The following is a 14042-nucleotide window of genomic DNA, read 5'->3' as shown; positions in this document are numbered from 1 at the left end:
AGTGCTTCCGCTGAGGGAATCCCGGCTGGGATCCCTAGTGGAGAAACTGACGTATCAGTTTTCTGTGGCCGCTATTCACTGAATAGCGGCTGCAGAAAACCCTGTCAGTTCACACAATGGTGCTCTTGCCGCACGCTCAATTGTGAGCAGCGGGGAGTTCGAATGCGGTTCGGATGCGCTTGCATCCGAATTCAGTGGCAGTAAAGATCATCCGGCCAGGATGATCTTTCCTGACGCCAACCGTCCCGTGACCCAATCGGGTCACGGAACGGCAGGTCTCTTACACCATGTGAACATGGCCATAGGCTGTATCCATGTTTTCCAGGAATCCCCAGTGCTGCATTCAACTTTGTCAGCCACCGGTATATAAATTCCATACAGGGTGTTTATTTGGTCTCTGGTCGCTGAACCTACCATACCCCTGAAAGACTTTGTCTATGAGGGAATGGATGGGTGTTCACTTGCACACGTGGGGCGTTACTACTGAAGAAACCCACCTGGTGTGTGCACTAAATGGAATTGGAAAATTGTTGGCAGAAAAGGACCACCTCATCCATCTAGTCTGCCCTTTTAGTATTTCTTTTCATATTATCTTAGAGTAAGATATTATGTGGACAGAGCGATTCTGGGCCTCCATTGCAGATTATGACACAGGAAGAATATTCTAGCTTCTACATGCATTAGAGATAGGCGGACTTCGAGAATGTTCGGGTTTGTCCGAACCTAAATTCTCAGCATTTGATTACTGATGACTGAAGAAGTTGGATGCAGCCCTAGGGAGTCCCGGAAAACATGCATACAGCCATAGGCTATATCCATGTTTTCCAGACAGCCTGCTTCCAACTTCTGCAGCCACCTGTTATCAAATACAGAGAGTTTGGGCTTGGACAAACGCAAACATGCTCAAAATTCACTCACCTGTAGTCACTTCATATCTCTCTGAGAACAATAGATCAGGCAGTTGAAATCTATCATGCCCAAATCTCTCCCCAAAAGTTTGAGGCCACAATACACATGATCTGCAGGTTTGGTCTATCCATGTCTATTGTGTTAGGAGTTTGTAAGTCATTGGAATCCATGAGCGCTTTAACCCTTTGAGGACCAGGCCCAAAATGACCCAGTGGACCGCGCAAATTTTGATCTTAGTGTTTTCGTTTTTCCCTCCTCCCCTTCTAAGAGGTCTAGCACTATCAGTTTTCTATCTACAGGCCATGTAAGTGCTTGTTTTTTACAGGAATAGTTGTACTGTGTAATGGCGTCATTTATTTTACCATGACATGTATGATGGAATTCCAAATATATTATTTATGAAGATATAAATAGGTGAAATCGTAAAAAAGAATGCAATATGGTAACTTTTGGGGGGTTCCTGTGTCTACGTAATGCACTATATGGTAAAAGTGACATGATATTATTATTCTATAGGTCAGTCCGAACACAACCATATGCAGGTTACACAGATTCTCTAATGTTATATATATTTTTTTTTTGGCAATTAAATATTAATAAAATGGGCCTATTGTGACCCTTATAACAGTTTTATTTTTTCACCTACGGGGCTGTATGGGGTGTCATTTTTTCCGCCATGATCTCTAGTTTTTATTAATACCATATTTGTGAAGATCAGACGTTTTGATGACTTTTTATTGATTTTTTAAAATATATAATGTAACATAAAATCGGTAATCCGCGCACTTTTTTCCCTCTTTTCGTGTACGCCGTTCACCGATAACAATGACGCTTGTTATATTTTAATAGATCGGACAATTACGCATGCTACGGTATATTATATGTTTATCTATTTATTTATTTTTATGTGTTTTATTTATATAATAGGATAGGGGGGGTTATTTCAACTTTTATTGGGGGAGGGGTTTTGGGGTAGTGTAATAGTGTTTTGAACTTTTTTTTTTTTTTTTACACATTTGAAGTCCCTTTGGGGGACTTTTACATTCACTAGTTTGATTTCTACACTGATGATTGCTATGCCATAGGCATAGCATTGATCAGTGTTATCGGCGATCTGCTCATTGAGCCTGCCTGTGCAGGCTTAGTGCAGCAGATCGCCGATCGGACCGCATGGAGGCAGGTGAGAGACCTCCGGCGGTCCGTTTCAACGATCGGTAAGTGACAGGGGACTCCCCCTGTCACTTACTTAAACGCCGCGGCGTTTAAGGGGTTAATGGCACACGGCAGCGTGATCGCTGCAGCATGTCATTACCGGTGAGGTCCCGGCTGCTCACTGCAGCCGGCCCCCACCTCCTATCATAGCGGGAGAACCACCCAGGACGTACAGTTACGTCCAGGGTCGTCTGGGGACAGACTTCCATGACGTAACCCTACGTCCTGGGTCGTCCAGGGGTTAAAGGGGTTATCCAGCTGGGGGGCACTTTTTTGGGGGGACTGGGGAGGAGGTGGCTGAAATAAAAGACGGCCACTTACCTCCCCGGTTCCAGCGGCGGGTCCCGCATCACGTCGTTCCGGTGCCCGGTTCCCGGACGCTTCCGGGTGTCTGACGCCGCCTGAGACGCTACGTCTCAGGGCCGCTCAGCCACTCATTGAAGGAGGCGGGATCTGAGCGGACCTCAAACAGATCCCGCCTCCTTCACAGAGTGGCTGAGCGGCCCTGAGACATAGCGTCTCGGGCGGCGTCAGACACCCGGAAGCGGCCGGGAACCAGGCAACGGAGCGCCATGATGCGGGACCCGCCGCTGGAACCGGGGAGGTAAGTGGCCGTCTTTTATTTCAGCCACCTCCTCCCTGGTCCCCCCAAAAAAGTGCCCCCACGCTGGAGCACCCCTTTAAGTGCCCATTTTATGACAGTAAATATCACTTAGGGCTTTCTTTTTTTAATTTCTTTTTTTCTGTTTTTAGGAAACTCATTAGGGGGTGCACTGAACCTGGAAGACCTGCAATTCCAGGTAAATGCCTGGAGAGGACAGAGCAAGCTCTTTTTCCATCTCCCTGTTCTAAAAATCCATTTAATATATAGGGGACGTATCAGATATTAAACTGATAAAAACAGATACTTCACTTGATCTTAGCCAAAAGGCAGAGAAGCAATCACTTACGGCTTTCTGTCATCTAGGAAGAAATGTAAGAATGGAATTAACTCAACCCTAGGCTGTCGACAATATGGACACAATACACAGAAAAGTATCTAATGTGTATGGCTATTGTAAACAAAACAAGTATTCAGGGAGTATTAATGTAATATAAGAAAGCTTATGCACATGCTGTGGAGTAGTGCCACCATGATGGTAGACATGTGCCAGCCTTACCAGCATCCAAAAACATGACTAATCATGCTGAACTGACCACCGAGCTCGATTTGAAAACTGAAAAACACTCAAAATTATTTGCAGTAAATGCATCAAAATTTGTTCAAACTGGAATAACGTTTTAAAGCCAGTGCAGAATAATATGAAGTGTAGGCCAAATCTGGCCATACACATAACAGATCAGCCCCAATCCTCTGTAAACAGGTCAGCTGAGCGTACATATTGTCCGAGGGAAGAAAGACGCTGCCGCACTATTCTCCCTGAGAACAAATGACACGTCAAGATTCTTCTCTCCCCTAACTTCTTCCATCTGAAAAAAAAAAAGTTGTATACATAAGGTTGTTGGTCAGTCCCGCTGAATTCAGTGTTAATCCAATCTGTACAGCCTTATTAGTGTCGGAATCAGGGTGATTTAATAGAAATTATTGGAAAATTGCAGTCATTTTTATTTTGTTTTATTTTACTTTTTATTTTTTGCATTGTTTATTTTGGCATTTTTTAAATAAATTTTTTATGTGGTCAGATGTTTATTGTATATGAATAGTGAATTATGAAACACTTTTTTTTCCATATTGTTATTATTTCTTTAATTAAAGCTGTAGATGTGGCGTTTTTTTCAGACTTTTGGCAATTTTTTTGCTTTTTTTTCTTGATTAAATAAACAAATGTGTTTTTTGGGGGGTGATGGGAGGCTTTTAACATTACAAAGAGTGTATGTGTATATATATATATATATATATATATATATATATATATATATATATATAGTAAAATCACACAATTTGTCTTAGGATAAACAGAACAGAAAAATTGCCAAAAATGCCACAAATGCATAAATGAAACTTAGGTAATATTACAAAGAAACGATAGCATTTTATCATGCAATTTGTTTTGGGGGGGAAATATGAAAAAACTATTTTGGGTGACAGAGATCGGGAGTGACAACCCACCTAAAACACCTAAAATAACCATCTGCTTCAAAGGTAGCACAATGGAAAACTAGAGCATTTTCTCAGTGCAGCCAGTTGTAATATGTTCCAGTTTATTAGGGGACATGCTGAGAATGGCCGCTGCCTATAACTCACAGCAGTTGAATTATATGACTATAATCTCTGTTTATACATATAAAATATTGTTACTATGCAGCCTGCTGTTATCTTTATATTTTGTAGTTGGAGTTTGCAATATAATTGTTTTATTATACAGCGGTAGATTAATATATAGCAATATTCTCAAATGATCTAGAGTGCGGTGGACTGTATATAATACGTAAGCCCTATGTGTGTTATATTAAGTGGCATAAACTGTATAGAAAAAATATCCTACACGATGAAAACTATATATTCATTATCACATGGTATATAAATGTGTATAATTGAAGCATTACTATATATCATAATAGATGCAGGATTATATTGTATATTATGCATATTATACCACATCACATGATGTAAACTAAATTGAGGGACAAAATGTGTATATCACATGCATTATTAAACTGTATGCATAAATTCTGTGCACTGTATGTAAGACGTAACTATAGCTATAACAGTAGGCTATATAACCGTAATAAATTGCATTGCAGTAAACTGTATATAATAAGTGGATTTATATACATGTACATTCTACAACATGCTATAAATAATTTTCTTTTTAAAAGTGTGAATTATTATCAAACTTTGCTGTGAGGTGTGTGTAATGTGTGGATTATTATACAGCTTGCTATAACCTGTATATATTATGCATACTATTATACATGTTTGTAAAATGTGGATTTTACGTAGCATGTCACAAGCTATATAATGTGCGTATAATACTACATGCCGCAAACTATAGAATGTGCATATAATACTACATGCTGTGTACTATATATAATGTGCATGTAATAAATAATACATGCTGTGTACTATATATGTGTATAATATAATGCTACATGCTGTGTACTATATAATGTGCATATGATAAATAATACATGCTGTGTACTATATAATGTGCATATAATACTACATGCTGTTTACTATATATAATACTACATGCTCTGCACTATAATACTACATGCTGTAAGCTTTATATAATGTACATATAATACTACATGCTGTGAGCTATATATAATGTACATATAATAAATACTACATGCTGTGTACTATATATAATGTGTATAATACTACATGCTGTGCACTATATATAATGTACATATAATAAATACTACATGCTGTGTACTATATATAATAAACATATAATACTACATGCTGTGCACTATAACACTACATGCTGTAAGCTATATATAATGTACATATAAATACTACATGCTGTGAACTATATATAATGTGTGTATAATATACTACACGCTGTGTACTATATTTAATGTGTATAATATACTACATGCTGTGTACTATATTCAATGTGTGTATAATATAATACTACATGCTGTGTACTATATATAATGTACATATAATAAATAATACATGCTGTGTACTATATATAATGTGTGTATAATGTAATACTATATGCTGTGTATAATATATAATGTACATATAATATACTACTTGCTGTGAGCTATTTATAATGTGTATAATACTACATGCTGTGCACTATATATAATAATTATAAATAATACATGCTGTGTACTATATATAATGTACATGTAATCAATACTACATGCTGTGTACTATATATAATATACATATAATATACTACATGCTGTGTACTATATATAATGTACATATAATAAATACTACATACTGTGTACTATATATAATGTACATATAATATAATACTACATGTTGTGAGCTATATATAATGTACATATAATATAATACATGCTGTGTATAATATATAATGTACATATAATATAATACTACATGTTGTGTATAATATATAATGTACATATAATAAATACTACATGTTGTGTATAATATATATTGTACATATAATATAATACTACATGTTGTGAGCTATATATAATGTACATATAATATACTACATGCTGTGTACTATATATAATGTACATATAATATAATACTACATGCTGTGTATAATATATAATGTCCATATAATATACTACATGCTGTGTATAATATATAATGTACATATAATACTACATACTGAACTATATAGAAAAGATAAATCATATGCACATTGCTGTAAACTGCATAAAGTGTACAATATTATAATCTGTGCTGAATACTGTATGTAATATATTCATACTGTAAATTGTTGCTGAGATGTCTATTATACCCCGCACATGCTGTACACTGTATATCATATATCCATTATATGACTTCATTCTGTAAACTGTAAATGCCCTGTGCATTTTATACTGTATACATTTTATATTACACGTCTGTAATTATACCTACTTTGTATATAACATGGGCATTTTAGACTAAACTATGTAAATAATATGCAAATTACTGTATGTTATCATTTTCCTATATCCGTTGTATATGAGCAGTGTATATCACATATGCATCATTTCTCCTTATGCAGTACGCAGTATATACGTGTGTTACTCCACCCTGTATACATCATGTGTATTATTCTACCGCATGTGGTATATGTTGTACCAGTATTATTCCTCCTTCTCACACAGTATATCACATGTACATTATTCTGCCTCATGATGAATACTGTATATCACATCTGCATTATCCCCCCTCATGCGGTATACTATATACCACATGTGTATTGTACATTTGTATACCTGACGCCATAAATAGCTGACACCTATAACAATTTATGTATAATCTGCAATCTGGTGCACAGTGTAAGTGGCTAAACCAGTTGCTGCTCCTGTCGGTCCCTGCTGCCTCAGGTCTCCTTACTGTACACATCATTACTAATGATTAACCTGGCAGCGTGGCAGGAAATTCTTTGTGCCAGCCAAGCCATGTGTTATACTCCGATTCACATGTAATTCTGCAGACTATGGTGCCAGCACAGCAGGCTGGCGGTATATACATAATAGAAGTACCTGCAGTGTATATGTACTGTACATAAAGCATATATATAAATTATTACTCTTTATAATCTGTATATGTTGTATACATCTTTTTACTCTTTACTCATGTTATATGTTAATCTCCAGATAGACGGTGTAATTCAGTATATAATAAGCCCTAGCATTAAATGACAAGCTATAAAAAGCTGAGCTGCTGTATAATATAGCGTGCAGAGGGTGCTGTGTCATCATTTATACTGGAAGTGCTGGACTAGGTCACCGCTGCTGCTGCTGAATGCTGATTCTGCAGGGTAGTTATACTGGGAGCAGATAGAATACAGCCCACTGTATGCATTATATACTCTGGGAATGCTAGATAGCAATATACTGGGGTGTAGGGCTGGGAATATAATAGGAATGACTGGGAAGTGCTGGATATCACTATATATTGGGGTGTAGGGCTGGGAATATAATGGGAATGACTGGGCAGTGCTGGATATCACTATATATTGGGGTGTAGGGCTGGGAATATAATAGGAATAACTGGGAAGTGCTGGATATCACTATATATTGGGGTGTAGGGCTGGGAATTTAATGGGAATGACTGGGAAGTGCTGGAAATTACTATATATTGGGGTGTAGGGCTGGGAATATAATAGGAATAACTGGGAAGTGCTGGATATCACTATATATTGGGGTGTAGGGCTGGGAATATAATGGGAATGATTGGGAAGTGCTGGATAGCAATATACTGGGGTGTAGGGCTGGGAATATAATGGGAATAACTGGGCAGTGCTGGGTTTCTATATATTGGGGTGTAGGGCTGGGAATATAATGGGAATAACTGGGAAGTGCTGGATATCACTATATATTGGGGTGTAGGGCTGGGAATATAATGGGAATAACTGGGAAGTGCTGGGTATCACTATATATTGGGGTGAAGGGCTGGGAATATAATGGGAATAACTGGGAAGTGCTGGGTATCACTATATATTGGGGTGAAGGGCTGGGAATATAATGGGAATAACTGGGAAGTGCTGGATATCACTATATATTGGGGTGAAGGGCCGGGAATATAATGGGAATAACTGGGAAGTGCTGGATATCACTATATATTGGGGTGAAGGGCCGGGAATATAATGGGAATAACTGGGAAGTGCTGGATATCACTATATATTGGGGTGAAGGGCCGGGAATATAATGGGAATAACTGGGAAGTGCTGGATATCACTATATATTGGGGTGAAGGGCTGGGAATATAATGGGAATAACTGGGAAGTGCTGGGTTTCTATATATTGGGGTGTAGGGCTGGGAATATAATGGGAATAACTGGGCAGTGCTGGATATCACTATATATTGGGGTGTAGGGCTGGGAATATAATGGGAATGACTGGGCAGTGCTGGATATCACTATATATTGGGGTGTAGGGCTGGGAATATAATGGGAATGACTGGGCAGTGCTGGATATCACTATATATTGCATAAATATGCACTACAGGACTGTATATACTTGGCATGAACACTCTAGAAGGCTATGTTCACACAACTTTTTTCAGCTCCGTTTAAAATGACGTCCGTTATTTTGAGTCTAAAATAACAGACGTTTTTCAAAGCCTGGCATCCCCTTAGTGCACTGACTGGTGTTTGTACATTATTCTAGTTTGGTTACTAATTGGCCTTTGGTTGCGGCTTAATTGAAAAATCCATTGAATTTAATAGTAAAAACGGAGAAAGAACGGTGACAAAAGAAGAACTGTGTGTGAACAACTAATAAAAAACGTCCGAAAATAATGTTCATGTTCATTATTTTGACGTCCGCGGCAAAAACGTCCGTTTTTCAATGCATTGTGTGCATAGGACGTCCGTCTTCCCATTGACTTCAATGCAATTGCATTGAAGTCAGTTAAATTGCTGCAAAAACTGACGTTTTTTTAAATAGTGCAATCAGACGTTTTTTCTCCATTTTTGACGTTGTGTGAACATAGCCGAATTGTGTATACTGGGAACAGCTAATACTGTGTACAGTGCAAGGCGGTGTATACAGGGAATGACCATACCATGACCATACGATGGTATATACTGGGAATGATATGTAGTGCAGGATGGTAAATACTATGAATTATATATAGTAAAGGGTAGTATATACTGGGAATATGTAGTGCAGGATGGTATGTAGTGTATGATGGTATATACTGGGAATGATAAGTAGTGCATGATGGTATATACTGGGAATGATAAGTAGTGCATGATGGTATATACTGGGAATGCTATGTAGTGCAGGATGTTATATAATAGGAATTATATATATTAAAAAATGGTATATACTGGGAATATGTAGTGCAAAAATTTTATATACTGGAAATTATATTTAGCCAAATGTAACATATACTGGGAATTACCAGGCAGTACAGGATGGTACTGTTTAGGCAGGGAATGTGTGTGCTGTACAGTATAATATAATACTGCCAGTATCTATGTAGTGCAGAATAGTCTATGTACTGCAGCATAGAATAGACTGGGTATGACTATACTAGGAACAACCATACAGTATACACTGAAAATGACTATGCAGTGTAATACACTATATACAGTACTAAGAATGTCCATGCAGTGCAGGGTGGTACAGTATAGTGAGGGGATGTCTGTGCAGTACAGGCTATACTGTATATTATATATAGAGAGAGAATGTCCATATCCTACAGGACAGCAGATATTTAGAATGACTGTTCAGTGGAGTGTACAGTATAGGCAGGGGATGTCTGTGCAGTACAGGGTAGTGTATACAGGCTGTGCCCATGCAGTGCAGGCTGGTTTATACCAGAGGTGGCAGGCACTGCTGGCAGATCCTGGAGGGCACTGCCATATAGTGCACTGTAACTGATTACATTATATACAGTGCCCAGAGCTCAGCTTACTGCATACTGTCACTCTCAATACTGTACCCGCATTGTATATAGTGTATATGTGATGTCACAGTCTCCTAATACTGTACCCACATTGTATATTGTGTATATGTGATGTCACAGTCTCCTAATACTGTACCCACATTGTATATAGTGTATATGTGATGTCAGTCTCCTAATACTGTACCCACATTGTATATAGTGTATATGTGATGTCACAGTCTCCTCTCCATACTGTACCCGCATTGTATATAGTGTATATGTGATGTCACAGTCTCCTAATACTGTACCCACATTGTATATTGTGTATATGTGATGTCACAGTCTCCTAATACTGTACCCACATTGTATATAGTGTATATGTGATGTCAGTCTCCTAATACTGTACCCACATTGTATATAGTGTATATGTGATGTCACAGTCTCCTCTCCATACTGTACCCGCATTGTATATAGTGTATATGTGATGTCACAGTCTCCTATATCCAGACTATATATACTGTATCCGCATTGTATATAGTGTATATGTGATGTCACAGTCTCCTCTCCATACTGTACCCACATTGTATATAGTGTATATGTGATGTCACAGTCTCCTCTCCATACTGTACCCACATTGTATATAGTGTATATGTGATGTCACAGTCTCCTCTCCATACTGTACCCACATTGTATATAGTGTATATGTGATGTCACAGTCTCCTCTCCATACTGTACCCACATTGTATATAGTGTATATGTGATGTCAGTCTCCTCTCCATACTGTACCCACATTGTATATAGTGTATATGTGATGTCACAGTCTCCTATATCCAGGCTGTATATACAGTACCCACATTGTATATAGTGTATATGTGATGTCACAGTCTCCTATATCCAGGCTGTATATACAGTACCCACATTGTATATAGTGTATATGTGATGTCACAGTCTCCTATATCCAGGCTGTATATACAGTACCCACATTGTATATAGTGTATATGTGATGTCACAGTCTCCTCTCCATACTGTACCCGCATTGTATATAGTGTATATGTGATGTTAGTCTCCTCTCCATACTGTACCCACATTGTATATAGTGTATATGTGATGTCACAGTCTCCTATATCCAGGCTGTATATACAGTACCCACATTGTATATAGTGTATATGTGATGTCACAGTCTCCTCTCCATACTGTACCCACATTGTATATAGTGTATATGTGATGTCACAGTCTCCTATATCCAGGCTGTATATACTGTACACACATTGTATAAAGTGTATATGTGATGTCACAGTCTCCTATATCCAGGCTGTATATACTGTACCCGCGTTGTATATAGTGTATGTGATGTCACAGTCTCCTCTCCATACTGTACTTACATTGTATATAGTGTATATGTGATGTCACAGTCTCCTATATCCAGACTATATATACTGTATCCGCATTGTATATAGTGTATATGTGATGTCACAGTCTCCTCTCCATACTGTACCCACATTGTATATAGTGTATATGTGATGTCACAGTCTCCTATATCCAGGCTGTATATACAGTACCCACATTGTATATAGTGTATATGTGATGTCACAGTCTCCTATATCCAGGCTGTATATACAGTACCCACATTGTATATAGTGTATATGTGATGTCACAGTCTCCTATATCCAGGCTTTATATACTGTATCCGCATTGTATATAGTGTATATGTGATGTCACAGTCTCCTATATCCAGGCTTTATATACTGTATCCGCATTGTATATAGTGTATATGTGATGTCACAGTCTCCTCTATGTACTGTATCTGCATTGTGTATATGAGTTGTTGCAGTCTCCTCTCCTATATAATGTATCTGCATTGTGTATATGAGATGTGGAAGGCTTCTTACCTTGCTCATTGGTGGCTCCTCTGCCCATAGCTCCCCAGCCTACAGCTATCCACCTATATAATATATTATATATACTGTATTCTCTCCTCTGGGCTGATGCTTCTCTACTTGCAGCAGTTTGGAAACTTGTGAGTCTGTGAAATGAAAGGAATGAAGCCCGTGCTGCCCCCAGAGCTGAGGAGCCACAGACCAGGCTAAGCCGTCCGCTTCTTATACTCAGCTGTAATACTACAGTATATCATACTCCGTGTATAATCCTATATAGCTGCCCTCCTGGACTGTAATACTACAGTATATCATACTCCGTGTATAATCCTATATAGCTGCCCTCCTGGACTGTAATACTACAGTATATCATACTCCGTGTATAATCCTATATAGCTGCCCTCCTGGACTGTAATACTACAGTATATCATACTCCGTGTATAATCCTACTGTATATAGCTGCCCTCCTGGACTGTAATACTACAGTATATCATACTCCGTGTATAATCCTATATAGCTGCCCTCCTGGACTGTAATACTACAGTATATCATACTCCGTGTATAATCCTATATAGCTGCCCTCCTGGACTGTAATACTACAGTATATCATACTCCGTGTATAATCCTACTGTATATAGCTGCCCTCCTGGACTGTAATACTACAGTATATCATACTCCGTGTATAATCCTATATAGCTGCCCTCCTGGACTGTAATACTACAGTATATCATACTCCGTGTATAATCCTATATAGCTGCCCTCCTGGACTGTAATACTACAGTATATCATACTCCGTGTATAATCCTACTGTATATAGCTGCCCTCCTGGACTGTAATACTACAGTATATCATACTCCGTGTATAATCCTATATAGCTGCCCTCCTGGACTGTAATACTACAGTATATCATACACAGTGTATAATCCTATATAGCTGCCCTCCTGGACTGTAATACTACAATATATCCTACAGTATATAATCCTATATAGCTGCCCTCCTGGACTGTAATACTACAATATATCCTACAGTATATAATCCCATATTCATAGCTGCCCTCCTGGACTGTAATACTACAGTATATCATACACTGTGTATAATCCCATATGGCTGCCCTCCTGGACTGTAATACTACAATATAATATACACAGGGTATAATCCCTGCACACCACATCCCATACAGTAATGCTGCACCACACTTGGAGGTGCCGGGGCTGTTACATGGTCTATAGAGCAGATATATACAATGTGACTTATTATATTATTTAGACATTTCTGTGGATTATATTTAGTGTTAGTCACAGGAACATAGATAGATAGGTAGGAGAAACATAGATAGGAAATACATAGATAGATAGATAATAGATAGGTAGGAGAAACATAGATAGGAAATACATAGATAGATAGATAATAGATAGGTAGGAGAAACATAGATAGGAAATACATAGATAGATAGATAATAGATAGGAAATATCAAGATAAATAGATAGGAGATAGATAGATAGTTGAGAGTTGGATGTGAGGAGGAAAGTATAGATGATAAAAGAAGGAAAGAAAGATGATGAGAGAAAGGTAGATAAGAGGAAAACATAGATATGGATGGATACATAGGAGATGCAGTGTATGCAGAGGGGCCGGTGCAGTGTATATACAGTACAGTGTATGCAGAGGGGCCGGTGCAGTGTATATACAGTGCAGTGTATGCAGAGGGGCCGGTGCAGTGTATATACAGTGCAGTGTATGCAGAGGGGTCGGTGCAGTGTATGTACAGTGCAGTGTATGCAGAGGGGCCGGTGCAGTGTATGTACAGTGCAGTGTATGCAGAGGGGCCGGTGCAGTGTATGTACAGTGCAGTGTATACAGAGGGGCCGGTGCAGTGTATGTACAGTGCAGTGTATGCAGAGGGGCCGGTGCAGTGTATGTACAGTGCAGAGTATGCAGAGGGGCCGGTGCAGGGTATGTACAGTGCAGTGTATACAGAGGGGCCGGTGCAGTGTATGTACAGTGCAGTGTATACAGAGGGGCCGATGCAGTGTATGTACAGTGCATTGTATGCAGAGGGG

General features: G+C 38.6%; 1 long non-coding RNA gene and 1 pseudogene across 1 annotated transcript in view; one reads left to right on the top strand and one right to left on the bottom strand.

The window, feature by feature from the left end:
• The window catches only part of LOC138789245 (uncharacterized), a 30863-nt gene that overhangs the window by 1487 nt on the left and 15334 nt on the right, over positions 1 to 14042 (top strand). The window contains exon 2 of the long non-coding RNA XR_011362712.1: positions 2875 to 2921. This is a non-coding gene — a long non-coding RNA (uncharacterized lncRNA). The remainder of the gene's footprint in view (positions 1 to 2874; positions 2922 to 14042) is intronic.
• LOC138781788 (U2 spliceosomal RNA) lies at positions 2885 to 3064 on the bottom strand (annotated as a pseudogene).

This window comes from Dendropsophus ebraccatus, chromosome 1 (genome assembly GCF_027789765.1).
Source record: "Dendropsophus ebraccatus isolate aDenEbr1 chromosome 1, aDenEbr1.pat, whole genome shotgun sequence".
NCBI classification, from domain to species: domain Eukaryota; kingdom Metazoa; phylum Chordata; class Amphibia; order Anura; family Hylidae; genus Dendropsophus; species Dendropsophus ebraccatus.
The sequence above is the reverse complement of the archived record's forward strand: the minus strand, read 5'-3'. Positions and strand labels throughout refer to the sequence as shown.